Genomic DNA, 13,895 nt, shown 5'->3' with positions numbered 1-13,895 from the left:
TTCCTTTCAAGACCCGGTGAATTCTCAAGGAAAAGAAGAAGTCAACGGATCAAATGTTCATTTTCTCTGGTCAAATGGATCTTTTTGACCCATTGATCTTATTGGGAAGCAGAACTTTTTATGAACTCTAAGTTTTCAAAGCAAGCACAATTTATCCGGAATATCCATATTGTCAGGTTTTCATAGCACAAGCTAAAGATTTTACTTAGGAGATCTTATGGTTCTTTTGATACCTTTGTCATCAATACTACATTCTCATGGAATTTAAATGTATTGATTTTCATGACTTTGGAAATCTTAAACCTTACCTAAAATATTTTACTGTGGTTCAAACCTCAAAAATATTGGGTTCATTATTTTAATTGTCGTGGAGTCAAAATATTTATGTTCCACATTTAATATTATCGAGAAGACTATCCATGTATGGCCTACAATATCTCTTTGATATCATCTTCCATTCATCACCATAATCCAAGCAAAGGAAAAGGAGCATGCCAAAGCTTAGAAGATGATTTTTCAGCAAAACAGGTGTATTCCGAAGGAGATTTGGCCAGGTGAGAAAGGATGAATTAATCTCCCAAAATTCCTCATTGGCAGAATGTTAAAGAAGAGCTCAAAAGATACAGAAAAAGGTTTGAAGACACAAGGCTTGCAGGAAACAGACGACAAAAGAGCAAGAATTATGGAGGAAGAACATCCGCGCACAAAGTGATATTTCACAATGGCTGAAAACCAAAGATTGGAAGGGTTAAAAAACAAGCATAATGCATAATTATGAATTAGAGAATAAGAAAAACCTTTCTTAGCTAACTTCCCTCACCATAATTCCCATTAGAAAAACCGTATAATCAAAAAATTAGACACAAGTCTTTAAAGTTGTTTGCAGCATAAATTGTCATTAGAAAAACCAAAAACATTAGCATAAGCCTTTGAAGTTTGTAACCCGTTGTCCTACAATAAATTCCCATTTGGAAAAAAGCAAAAAATATCCATATCTTCTTTATCTTTTTCACCACTCTACCTCACAAAAAATCACCATAAAAAAACATAAAAAATCTGCACAAGTTTTTCACCTTTTAGTCACATTACCGCACCTTAATTATCATGAAAATTTAAAAAACACCAACATAAATTGTATAGCCACAAAGTTTCCAAGTTTCAATGCCATGCAAATACTATTTACGGGCCCCCCTTGTCATGAAAGTAAAGTCACCCATATCTTGCCATAAAATTCCCTCAAGTCTTCATGCCATGCAAGTTACTATTTAAGGGTCCCTTTGCCATCTTCCATGTCTAGCCATAAATTTATCAAAACTCAATGCCATGCAAGTTACTATTCCATTGTTCTCTAGTTTACCGTCATGCACTATGTTTTGTGTATTAGCCACTTAAGTGTCTTACATGGTAAGACTTTTGTTTGATGTAATTATTTTATTGTTTAAGTGTTCCACTTGTGCTATGCGTTGTAAATAAGTGCAGTACATGTACTACCTTTTCATCTCCTATAAATAGGAGCCTTTGTATTAGTTGGAAGACATCCATTTTCCAATCTAGCTCTCACTGTTGTAAAAATACGTTGTGCAATAAAGATGTCTTCTTCTAGCTAAGTGTTCAATAATTTTCTCTATGAGGATATGGCTGGTTCATATTTGAGTGTAGTGTCTTAAACTACTTTAGTAGATGAGAAAAGTTATTATAGTAGTTGAGGAAACTTATCTTAGTAGTTGCCTTGCATTATGAGTGCAAAATGTTTTAGTAGTTGTATTGCGTTGTAAGTGCAAAATTATTTAGTTGTTGTATTGTGTTTTTAGTGCAAAAATTTTCCGAGTTTTGCTATTGACAGTCAATTTGTGGTGAGGGACGCCTTTGTGAGCCTCTAGCCCCCCCCCCCCCCCCCCCCCCATGGTTGTAGGGAGATGTTTGTGCGAAGAAATTCGATCTCTACCAAAGGACGTTTGAGTGAACAATTTCAATAGCTACAAAGATACTTTTGCGTCGGTAATTCAATTCTTTACCAATATATTTTTCCTTGGCTAGTATTTTAATTCTATCTTTACTAATTTTTTTACCGTCCCTGCGAGTCCCGATACCTCACTCATCCCCTGTGGTATCCATATTATGCGTCGGATATGGCTGGTTCATATTTAGTGTAGAGTCTTAAACTACTTTAATAGATGAGAAAAATTATTATAGTAGTTGAGGAAACTTATCTTAGTAGTTGCCTTGCATTATGAGTGAAAATATTTTAGTAGTTGTGCTGCGTTGTAAGTGCAAAATTATTTAGTTGTTGTATTGTGTTTTTAGTGCAAAAGTTTTTCGAGTTTTGCTATTGACTGTCAATTTGTGGTGAGGGATGCTTTTGTAAGCCTCTAGCACGCCCCCCCCCCCCCCCCCCCCGCCGCCGCTTGTAGGGAGATGTTTGTGCGAAGAAATTTGATCTCTACCAAGGACGTTTGCGCGAACAATTTCAATATGTACAAAGATACTTTTGCGCCGGTAATTCAATTCTTTACCAATATATTGTTCTTGTCTAGTATTTTAACTCTATCTTTACTGATTTTTTACTGTCTCTGCGAGTCCCGGTATCTCACTCATCCCCTGTGGTATCCATACTATGCGTTGGCTAATTAACTCCTTTTTTGTCCGTGTTAAATATGAACAACTCAGATATTTATCAGTTTTTATTTAATCCATTTTCGACCCACCCATATCCAATCATACCCATCTGTTTGCCACTCCGAGCCTTAGCAAATATTGAATCTTAGGAGCTATGCTAGAGCTTCCAAGTCTTTAAGTTGAAAAGTGAAGGTAAGTCAGTTATTTTAGTAAATAGATAACAGTCCGTAACTGTTGCTACAAGAAGTTTTAAGAAATAAATACAAGTGATACTACTTATGTTGGAAAATATTAGAGATGAAAATACTAAGAAGTACATTAATCAATAAACAATACACAATATTTAATAAAGAAAGAAGAGATAGAGTTTTTGGATAAGAAAAATTGGTTCGAGGCACCCTGGGGGCGGGGGGGATTGACTTCAAAGTAAAGTTATGTCGCTATCTATCATGGTACAAAAATTATAGTGATGTCCTATTTTCATGATACAACAAACCACTCATAAATCTTCTATTCTCACTCAAGTAGAAGTTAAAAAAGAACTCTTAAATCTCTCTATTGCTTTTGTGGAAATCAGGAATGAAATGACTCGAGACTTGAACTGAATTCAAATGATAAAGAGCCAAAGACGAAGAAATTTCAGTGATCATTGTCTAAAAGTAGGATAGGTATTTACAGAAAGTGAGACATAACTAACATACCTTTTAACAAAAAGATGTGTCCTTCTATACCAACTTGAACCATCTTTTTCAGATGTGTCCTAATTAAAAAGAATGGATGCATCTTTTTTCACAAAGATTTGTATCTTGTTCATAAAACACATTAAGTAAATTTTGAATCACATTTCAAATAAATTCCAACAGTTTAATCTAAACACTAAAATTAAGCACTGTGATAAGCTGCTAAATCTGTAAGCAATCTGATATGTGATATATATATATATATATTGTATTCTTACTGAACTTGTAACGTCAATATGTTCTACAAGTTAAATATGTTTAAAATCATCAAATCATGTCTATATATATGCATTCAGAGTTCCTACTTTCTGATACTAAATCTCAGCCTTGATTGTTATTTTATTTTCCAATGTAGGGAAAAGGAAAAGCATTTTGTGCTGGAGGAGACGTAGTCAGAGTGATAAAATTTATGCTAAAAGGTAATAAAATAAAGTTCTTTTCTCTTTTGTTTGGTGTTGTGAGTTACATGATCATCTCTTATCTCTTTTACGTTAACTAAGTAAACCATGGGTTCACAAATGCTAGAGATATGTGTTGAAGATCATCATAAAAATAATGTTGAAGATCGTAATAAAGATCATGATAAGGATAAAGGCTGGCCTAGATAGGATAAACTTGTATTGCTTGTACTAGGATTCTACTTAACAAGTTTATGTAGTATGATCTGACTAGAACTCTTAAGTATCATAGTTGTATAAGAGTTGTATATCGATGTAGATTCTTCTATAAATAGGAGCAGCTGTAACTCTAGTTCATCATAAATACAAACATTTGTTTCTCTCTAACTAGCTTAAGATTTCTACATGGTATTAGAGGACTAGAACTCTTCTAGTTTCTAGTATTGAAACAGTCAAACACTGATTCTATTTCATCATACGAAATGGCATCAGCAACCCCTTCTGCAAACACTCTTTCAACCTCATCTCTTCACCATCTTATTGCATCCTGTCCTGTTAAACTTAAGCTCACAAATTACTTGATCTAGAGGACTAAAATGATGCAACTTATCCAAGTTATGAGACTAACCTATCTCATCAAGGAAGGCGCCTGAATCAAGTTCAGAAAAAGACACTAGAAAAGCTACTGAAACCAGTGACAAAAGCAACAGTAAAGAAGATTTTGAGGAGAAAGATGTACTGTTAAGAAGCTAGATCTCAGGAACATTAATGGAAGAAAGCATGCATCTCATAATAGTTGTTCAACTGCTAAAGAGATGTGGGAATGTTTAGAAGAACCTTCAAGCAACAAAAGATAAGGAATTCCAACTCAAACAATAGTTGCAGAATGTTAAGTTGGGAAACAAGAAGACGGATGAGTATATGAAAGAGTGCAAAGGCATTTGTGATGGACTTACAGCCATACACAAGTTTGTTGATGAAGACAGGAAAGTAATAAACTTTGCTAGAGGCCTAGGTCTCAAATACAAGACATTCAGGACAGCCATGATAGGTAAGGCACCTTATCCTACTCTAAATCAATTTGTTAATGCACTTAGAGGCTTTGACATGAGAGAGGATGAAGAAGAGGTGCCTCAGAATTACAACATGGCATTTGCTGCTCAAAGAGGCAGAGGAAGAGAAAAATATTCACAAAGAAGAGACAACAACAATTTTAACTCTAGAGGAAGAGATTTTAGGCTTGTTGGACAAGCAACAAACTGTCAGAATAGCCAGAATAGCCAAAACCAAGGAGGAAATCAGAATAAAGGAAATAGTATGTCTGAAGCATGTCAAATATGTGGTAGCAATAATCATACGGGTGGGATTACTCATACCAGGCTGTAGATGAATTACCACAAGCACTGGCTGCTGCAAATCTTCAGAACTCATCTACTGAGGATGACACTATGTATGTAGACTCTGGAGCTACTAGTCATACGATGAACTCATCAGGTAACCTACTTAATCTTAAAGCCTACCATGGACCTGATAAAATTATTATTGGAAATGGCTCTAAACTGAACATCACTCATGTTGGAAACACAACTAAGTCAGGATTGAAATTAAAGGAAGTTCTTGTCGTACCTAAGATTACTAAGAATTTGCTTTCAATCAGTAAGATTGCGAAAGATAACTCTTGTACCTTTGAATTTGATGAATCCGATCTTGTTATAAAGGATAAGAAGAAAAGGACCCTACTGGCCAAGGGATCTAGGAAAGGTGGACTGTATGCTTTTAAAGATAACATATATGCCTTAACTGCATCACAAGACTAGAAGAATTCAGACAACATTTGGCATGTTAGATTAAAAAATTTTGAAGTCTTTAAAAATTTTGAGTAGAAATAGTTACATTAATGTTAGTAGTTGGAATAAAAGGCCTACTGTTTGCTCTAGTTGTCAGTTGGGGAAAGGTTGTAAACTACCATTTAGTTTGAGAAATAAAATTGAGGAAGAACCACTGTTGAAAATTCATTGTGATCTTTGGGGGCCTGCTCCTGTTGAATCATCTCAACATATGAGATATGATGTAGTATTTGTTGATGATAACACAAGATACACATGAATTTATCCTCTAAAAAAGAAATCAGAAATTTTGAAGTATTTCTCAAGTCTCATAAAATGGTAGAAAGACAATTCTGTAAAGTTATAAAAATATTCCAATGTGATGAAGGTGGTGAGTTTATCAAAACAGAATTCATTAAGCATCTGGAAGACTGTGGAATCATTAGACACATCTTTTGTCTAAATACAGCAGAACAAACTAACATTTCTGAAAGGAAACACATACGCATAGTTGAGACTGGCCTGACTTTACTGTTTCATGCCAAACGACCTTTGTTTCTATGGGTGGAAGCTTTTTTTACTGTTATTTTTCTCATAAACAGACTACCTTCATCTGTGCTAAAGATGGAAACTCCCTTCGCTAAGTTATATGGTGCTCAGCCCACTACAATACCTTAAAGATGTTTGGATATAGGTGTTTTTCATATCTTAAAGGCAGTAACAGTACCAAGTTTAGTCCAAAAATCTATCCTTATGTCTTCATTAGGTATAACAGCCTGCACAAAGGTTACAGATGCTGCCATCCTCCTACAAGAGGGTCTATGTTTCTAGACATGTGATTTTTTATGAGTGCACATTGCCTTATGTGCACTCAAATCATCCTAAGGAAAATATTGACACTTCAACTCACTTAGCTACTTTTGTTGAGTTTTTTTCTCAACTGCAGGCTCAAAATATAGGTGCTACTACTTTAAAGGAAGTGTTGGAATCAGGAGAAAATTATGAAGCTGTTCATTCCTCATAAAATGAAGTACGTGCACTATGTGGACTAAAGTGTGTTGAGCCAGTTGCTGCTACTACTACTACTATCCCAAACACTCAAATTGCTACACAAGCTGATGGAGATTAATTAGATGATTGATATTTGGCACAAATATCATGTTTTGTGTCGTATTACAACTTCTTCTTATGACTTTTATCGCTTAATTCATGACGTAACCGTCGTATTTGAACTTATGTCGTTACATTTTCATGTGTATAGGTACGATGACGACAAATGATGAAAAATGCGCTTGAAGTGATTGGAATTCGTAGCATACGTCGGTTGGCTGAGGTGACGAGTCGATGACCGCAAAGGACAAACAAAGAAGAAAAAAAGAAGAGTTAACCACTGAAGGAACCTCGCTTTCCTTCCGCATCGCGGAAGGATCGCGAGAAGCGTCAGAACTTCAGGTTATCGATCCGCATCGCGTGAAGAAAGCAGAACAACCAAACTCAGACATCAAGTTGCGCGATCGATCCGCATCGCGGGCAAAAGGCGAGAAGCTGCAGATCATTGCGCGATCCGTCCGCGATGCGGAAGGAAAGCGGGACTCTGCGGATGTTTTCCCGATTAGACTAGGATTTGGATTCCTTATTTATTATTTTTACCCTAGCCCATATATAGACGTTTTTATAGCTGAGAACGGTATTCTGGGATTATTAAAGGATTTGTAAGCCACCGTTCTCCTTTTTCTCTCTCTAGGTTATTTTATTTTTCATCTTTTTCAACCCTAGTTTATTCATGGCTTCTAATGTCTATGATCGAACCATGAGTAGCTAAATCTCCTAGTTCTAGGGTTGTGGCGAAAGACTTGAAAGTTGATTTGATGACGATTATTATGTATTGATTTTCCATATTGTGGGTTGCTTATTTATTCTTGGTTTTAATTGTTTGATTATCTGGCCAATAGTTAGACACTATCTGTGGTGCGTGAATTGAACTTGAGAGAGGGAATTCACGTACGTAATAAGAATAAATAGAGTTTGTTCGATTTAATCGTTTCGCTAATGAGGATAGAGATATACCCTTTAGCCCTACTTAGTTGAAAACGGAGAAATAAACGTGTTCTTGTTACCTCTGATGACCATAGAGATATAGGCGTTATGGTAACATCTAGAAGCTTGTGAGTAGTTCGAGAGAATATCATAAAGCATAATTAACCCGTTAACTAGTAACCCAGGAAATAAAATAGGTGGAATTGTCTGAAGATCAACTAGATTGTCGAAAGCCATAACCCTAGATCTTTCCCTCATCTAATAATTCTTACAGTCCTTGTCAACATAGTCCCAGTCATAAAAACACCCATCATAAATTGTTTACTTTTCAAGTTTTAGTTTAGTACAACAAACAATCTTGGTTTTCACTTTCTTGAATAGTTTCATTCGAATTTGAATTAGTTTAACAGTAGAATCTAAGTCTCTGTGGGATCGATATCTGGACTTAACAGTCTATATTACTTGTACGACCACGTATACTTGCGTGTGCATTTGGGAGCAACAAGTTTTTGGCGCCGTTGCCGGGGACTTAGAAAAATTTACTGTTTTTCTAATTTGAGTTTGTTTTTTTTCTATTCAAGTCTTTACTTTTCTTCGTTGTTCTACTTGTGATTCTTCAGGCTTCTCTGGTTTATGCCAAGCACTAGAAGTTCAGGACAACCGTTAGTTGATCTTGATCCAGAAATTGAGAGAACTTTTCGACGACAGAGACAAATGGCTAACGAAGCAGCAAGACTTGCTCTTGAACAGGCAGAAAGGGATAGAGCAAGAAACGCAGATGAACAGGGAAACCAAGCAGCTGCGAGGGCACAAGAACAACGAATTCTGTTATCCAGTTATGCTAGGCCAAGTCTGTCGACCATTGCTAAAGCTATTGTTAGGCCTGACATTGCTGGAAATTTCGAGCTAAAAGAAGGAACAGTGCGGCTAGTGCAACATACGTGCCAGTATATGGGTAAATCTAGTGAAGACCCGCATAAGCACTTGATGCAGTTCGTGGAGTTGAGCGAGAATTTCCAATATAGAGATGTTCCCGATGATTATGTGAAGCTGTCCTTATTTCCGTTCTCACTTATTGGCGAAGCGAGGGAATGGTTGACCAATCTACCTGCAGGTTCTATCACTTCTTGGGAAATATTATCAAATAAATTTATCGACAGGTTCTTCTCACCCAAGAAGACAAAGGAGCTGCGAGAAAGAATTGCAAATTTCACCTAGAGAGACTCCGAATCTCTACCACACGCTTGGGAAAGATATAAGGGCTATCTGCGAGATTGCCCCCATCACATGCAGCCAAAGGAGATCATTGGCAACTATTTCGTAGAGGGTCTTAACCACGAATCAAGGGCCCTGCTGAATGCTTCGGCTCAAGGTCAGATATTAAACAACACATATGAAGAGATGGAAGATCTCCTTGAGATGATGTCTGAGGGTCATCATGAGTATAACGAGACTAGCAGGGCGTTACCACAAAAGGCTGCTGGAGTTCTTAAAGTTGATGATGTTGCAGCCATTCGGGCTGAAATAGGTACTCTTACTAATGTGATGTTGAGGGTGTTTCCTCAAGCTCAGCAGATTCAACCAGTTCAGCACATTCAGCAGGCAGCATGTGTAGGTTGCGATGAACCTCATGATTACAACAATTGTCCCTTGAATCCAGAGTCTGTCTATTTTGTGGGGCAGCAGAATCGCGGCATTGGCAATCGGGGGAACTATTATGGGAATAATTTCAACACTCCATTTGGAAAGCAAGATTTCCACAAACCGAACAATTATCAACAACCTCAAGCACAACCATCTAGCAATTTAGAGGAAATGATGAAGCAGCTCATAGCGCAAAATCAGACGATGCAGCAGCAAAATCAGAAAATTCAGAGTGAGATGCAGAAATCGATTCACGAGCTTGAGCGTCAGATGGGGCAGATGGCTCTTATGCAGAATGTCAGACCCCCGGGCGCTCTTCCGAGGGATACTGAAAAGAATCCAAAAGAATGCAAAGCAGTCACCTTGAGGAATGGTAGAGAGCTAGAGGAAGTGCCACCAAAAAAGAAGAACATAGCAGAGGCAGAACTTATTCCTTCTAAGCGAGCGGAACCAAAGCAGACAGTCGCAGAGCATCAGGTAGAAGAAGTGGTGCGACCACCCCCTCCCTTCCCACAGCGACTTCAGAAACAGAAAGCGGATTCGGCTTGCAGGAAATTTCTTGAACTCTTAAAACAGGTACACATCAACATACCTTTAGTGGAGCTTCTGCAAGAAGTCCCAAAATATGCAAAATATATTAAAGATGTGGTCGCGAACAAACGGCGTTGGACAGAGTTTGAGACAGTTGCGCTTACTGAGGAGTGCAGTTCTAGAGTGAGGAGTAAAATCCCGCCAAAGTTGAAAGATCCGGGCAGCTTCACAATTTTAATTACGATTGGCAACATTGAGGTTGGGCTAGCATTGTGTGATTTGGGTGCTAGTATTAATCTGATGCCCACTTCTGTGTTCCGGACGTTGGGTTTGGGTGAGCCTAGGCCAACCACTATTACTTTGCAGTTGGCTGATCGCTCTCTTGCTTATCCTGATGGTATTATTGAGGACGTTCTTGTGAAGGTAGGCCCATTTATTCTGCCAGTTGATTTTGTGATACTTGATTATGAGGCGGATAAGAGTGTTCCTCTCATCATGGGGAGAGGCTTCCTGGCTACCGTTGATGTTGTGATCCGAGTGAGAGATGGAAAGATGTCCATGACAGTTAATGGGCAAAAAGCAACTTTCGATGTGTTTAAAGCGACCAGACTTCCAGCCCATTATGAGGAATTGAAGATGATTTCTGTGGTGGAACCTGAGCTTACAAATATCGAGTTGGATCACTTCCTAGCCTCGCGAGACCCTTTGGAGACAGTTTTGGTATATGGGGAAGAGCTGATGATTGATACAGAAGTGGAGGAGTGTCTTAGCATTCTTGACACTTCATGTGCTTATCTACGAGCACATACACCGTTTGAGGAGCTGGACAGACCAGAGTCATGGAAGAAGCCGAAACCGTCTACTGAAGAGGCGCCCGTTCTTGAATTGAAGCCATTGCCTCCTCACCTTCGCTATGCTTTCTTGGGTAGTGGAGACACATTGCCCGTAATCCTCTCTGCGTATTTGAATGATATACAGGTGGAATGAGTATTGCGAGTGCTAAGAGATCGAATCCGAGCCCTTGGGTGGTCGATAGCTGATATTCGGGGTATTAGTAGCTCGTTTTGCATGCACAAAATTTTATTGGAGGAAGGCAGCAAACCCAGTATTGAGTGTCAGAGGCGACTGAACCCGATCATGAAGGAGGTGGTAAAGAAAGAGGTAATCAAGTAGCTTGACAACTGCATTATTTATCCTATATCGGACAACAATTGGGTGAGTCCTGTACAATGTGTCCCGAAGAAAGGGGGCATAACTGTGGTGGAAAACGAGAAGAACGAATTGGTGCCTCAACGAACTGTCACGGGCTGGAGGATATGCATCGACTATCGCAAGTTGAACAATGCCACCAGAAAAGATCATTTCCCTTTACCCTTCATGGATCAGATGCTCGACAGATTGGCTGGGCACGATTATTACTGTTTTTTGGATGGTTATTCGGGTTACAACCAGATCATGATCGCGCCCGAGGATCAAGAAAAGACCACCTTCACATGCCCATATGGCACGTTTGCATTCCGGAGGATGCCTTTCGGTTTGTGCGATGCTCCAGGTACCTTTCAGCGATGCATGATGGCTATCTTCACCGATATGGTGGAAAATTATATAGAAGTATTTATGGATGACTTCTCTATTTTTGGAGATACTTTTGATGACTGTTTGAACCATCTGGACGCCGTGTTAGCTCGTTGTGAAGAAACAAACATGGTACTTAACTGGGAAAAATGCCATTTCATGGTTCGCGAGGGAATTGTTCTTGGGCACAAGATATCGGGGCAAGGAATAGAGGTTGACAAGGCAAAGATTGAAGCAATTGAAAGATTGCCACCACCCATTTCAGTTCGGGGAGTGCGCAGTTTTCTTGGGCATGTTGGATTCTACCGACGATTCATCAAAGATTTCTCTAAGGTTGCCAATCCACTGTGCAAGCTTTTAGAGAAGAATGTGAAGTTTGTGTTCAATGAAGCCTGTCTGACGGCTTTTGAGGAGCTGAAACGAAGGTTGGTATCTGCTCCTATTATCGTAGCACCTGATTGGTCTCTACCATTCATCCTAATGTGTGATGCAAGTGATTTTGCTGTGGGCGCTGTCCTTGGTCAGAAACGGGACAAAATCTTTCACCCAATTTATTACGCCAGCAAAACACTTGATGCAGCCCAGATGAACTATACTGTCACAGAAAAGGAGTTATTGGCGATTGTCTACGCCTTTGACAAATTCCGATCGTACCTGGTGGGCACGAAGGCGATTGTCTACACTGATCACACGGCAGTTCGTTACTTGTTTGCAAAGAAGGATGCAAAGCCAAGGCTTATTCGTTGGGTGCTGCTGCTTCAAGAGTTCGACATCGAGATTTTAGACCGAAAGGGCACAGAAAATCAGGTGGCAGATCACTTATCGAGGTTAGAAGATCGGGAACATGTTGATGAAGCAGTGGGTATTAATGAGACTTTTCCGGACGAACAGCTTTTTGCTCTTAATTCAGTTGAGGTGCCATGGTATGCAGACATGGTAACTTTATAGTGAGTGAGATTTACCCTCCTGGTGCTAATCACGAGAAGAAGAAGCGGATTCTGCATGACAGTCGTTTCTATGTGTGGGATGAGCCCTATATTTATCGGGTTGGCACAGATCAGTTAATCAGAAGATGTGTTCCAGAGGAAGAGGTCCCAGCGATTCTTGAGAAGTGTCATTCATCACCCTATGGAGGACATCATGCTGGGGACAGAACAGCTGCCAAGGTACTTCAGTCTGGATTCTACTGGCCAACTCTGTTCAAAGACGCTCATGAATTTGTGCGGTCATGTGATAGCTGCCAGAGAACCGGAAATATTTCCAAGCGTCATGAAATGCCTTTGAAAGGCATCTTGGAAATCGAGTTGTTTGATGTGTGGGGTATTGACTTCATGGGGCTCTTTATACCATCCAAGGGAAATAAATACATATTGGTGGTTGTAGACTATGTTTCGAAGTGGGTGGAGGCCATTGCACTTCCCACCAATGATGCTAGTGTGGTGGCGCGATTTCTGAAAAAGAACATTTTTACGAGATTTGGGACCCCGCGGGCCATCATCAGTGATCAAGGTACGCACTTCTGCAATCGGCTCTTCGATAAATTGCTGCTCAAGTATGGGGTGAAACATAAGATAGCGACTGCTTATCACCCTCAGACGAGTGGTCAAGTGGAGGTATCGAACAGGGAAATCAAGAGGATTTTGGAGAAGACTGTGAGTGTAAGTAGAAAAGATTGGTCATTGAAGCTTGATGACGCTCTGTGGGCATACAGAACAGCTTACAAAACTCCGATTGGTACATCCCCTTATAAGCTCGTTTCTGGAAAGGCATGTTATCTACCAGTCGAGTTTGAGCATAGAGCATATTGGGCGATCAAGAAGCTGAATCTAGACATGGTTCAAGCTGGAGAGAAGAGACTGTTGCAGCTGCACGAGTTGGAGGAATTTCGCTATCATGCTTATGAAAACGCGAAAATGTATAAGGAGCGCACCAAAAGAATTCATGACAGGCGCATCCAATCTCGTGACTTTGAGCCGGGGCAGTTAGTATTGCTGTATAACTCCAGGCTGAAGATTTTCGGTGGAAAGCTGAAGAGCAAATGGTCCGGACCATTCGAGGTAGTTCGCGTGACTGCACATGGTGCTGTTGAGCTCAAAAGACCCCACTCAGATGAGACATTCTTGGTGAACGGACAGAGAGTGAAGCATTACTACGGGGAGGCCACTGACCGCGCCAAGACCACCATCGATCTAGAAGAGGCTTGACGAGAGCCTGCGTCGTGCCGCGACGTTAAATCAGGCGCTACTCGGGAGGCAACCCGTGTGTAAAAAAAAAAAAGTGTCGTGCCACGACCCTAACTAAGGCGCTTGATGGGAGGCAACCCAACAATTTGTAAGATATAAGTCACGTTTGTTCATGTTGCAGGAATTGAGCAGAAACGAAGAAAACAGACAAAGTGCCCAGTGATTCACGCAATAGACCCGCGATGCGGTCAAATCGCGCATCACAAACTCAGAAATGCCCAGTGATTTGCGCGATAGACCCGCGATGCGGGCAGATCGCGTGGAGTTCTGCAGCTTCGAGCGATT

At 39.7% G+C, this 13,895-nt stretch overlaps 1 pseudogene; it reads left to right on the top strand.

The window, feature by feature from the left end:
* Window positions 1–3,750: 3,750 nt before the first annotated feature.
* Window positions 3,751–13,895, top strand: part of LOC132610483 (probable 3-hydroxyisobutyryl-CoA hydrolase 3) — a 42,364-nt pseudogene continuing 32,219 nt past the window's right edge.

This window comes from Lycium barbarum, chromosome 9 (assembly GCF_019175385.1).
Source record: "Lycium barbarum isolate Lr01 chromosome 9, ASM1917538v2, whole genome shotgun sequence".
NCBI classification, from domain to species: Eukaryota; Viridiplantae; Streptophyta; class Magnoliopsida; order Solanales; family Solanaceae; genus Lycium; species Lycium barbarum.
The sequence above is the reverse complement of the archived record's forward strand: the minus strand, read 5'-3'. Positions and strand labels throughout refer to the sequence as shown.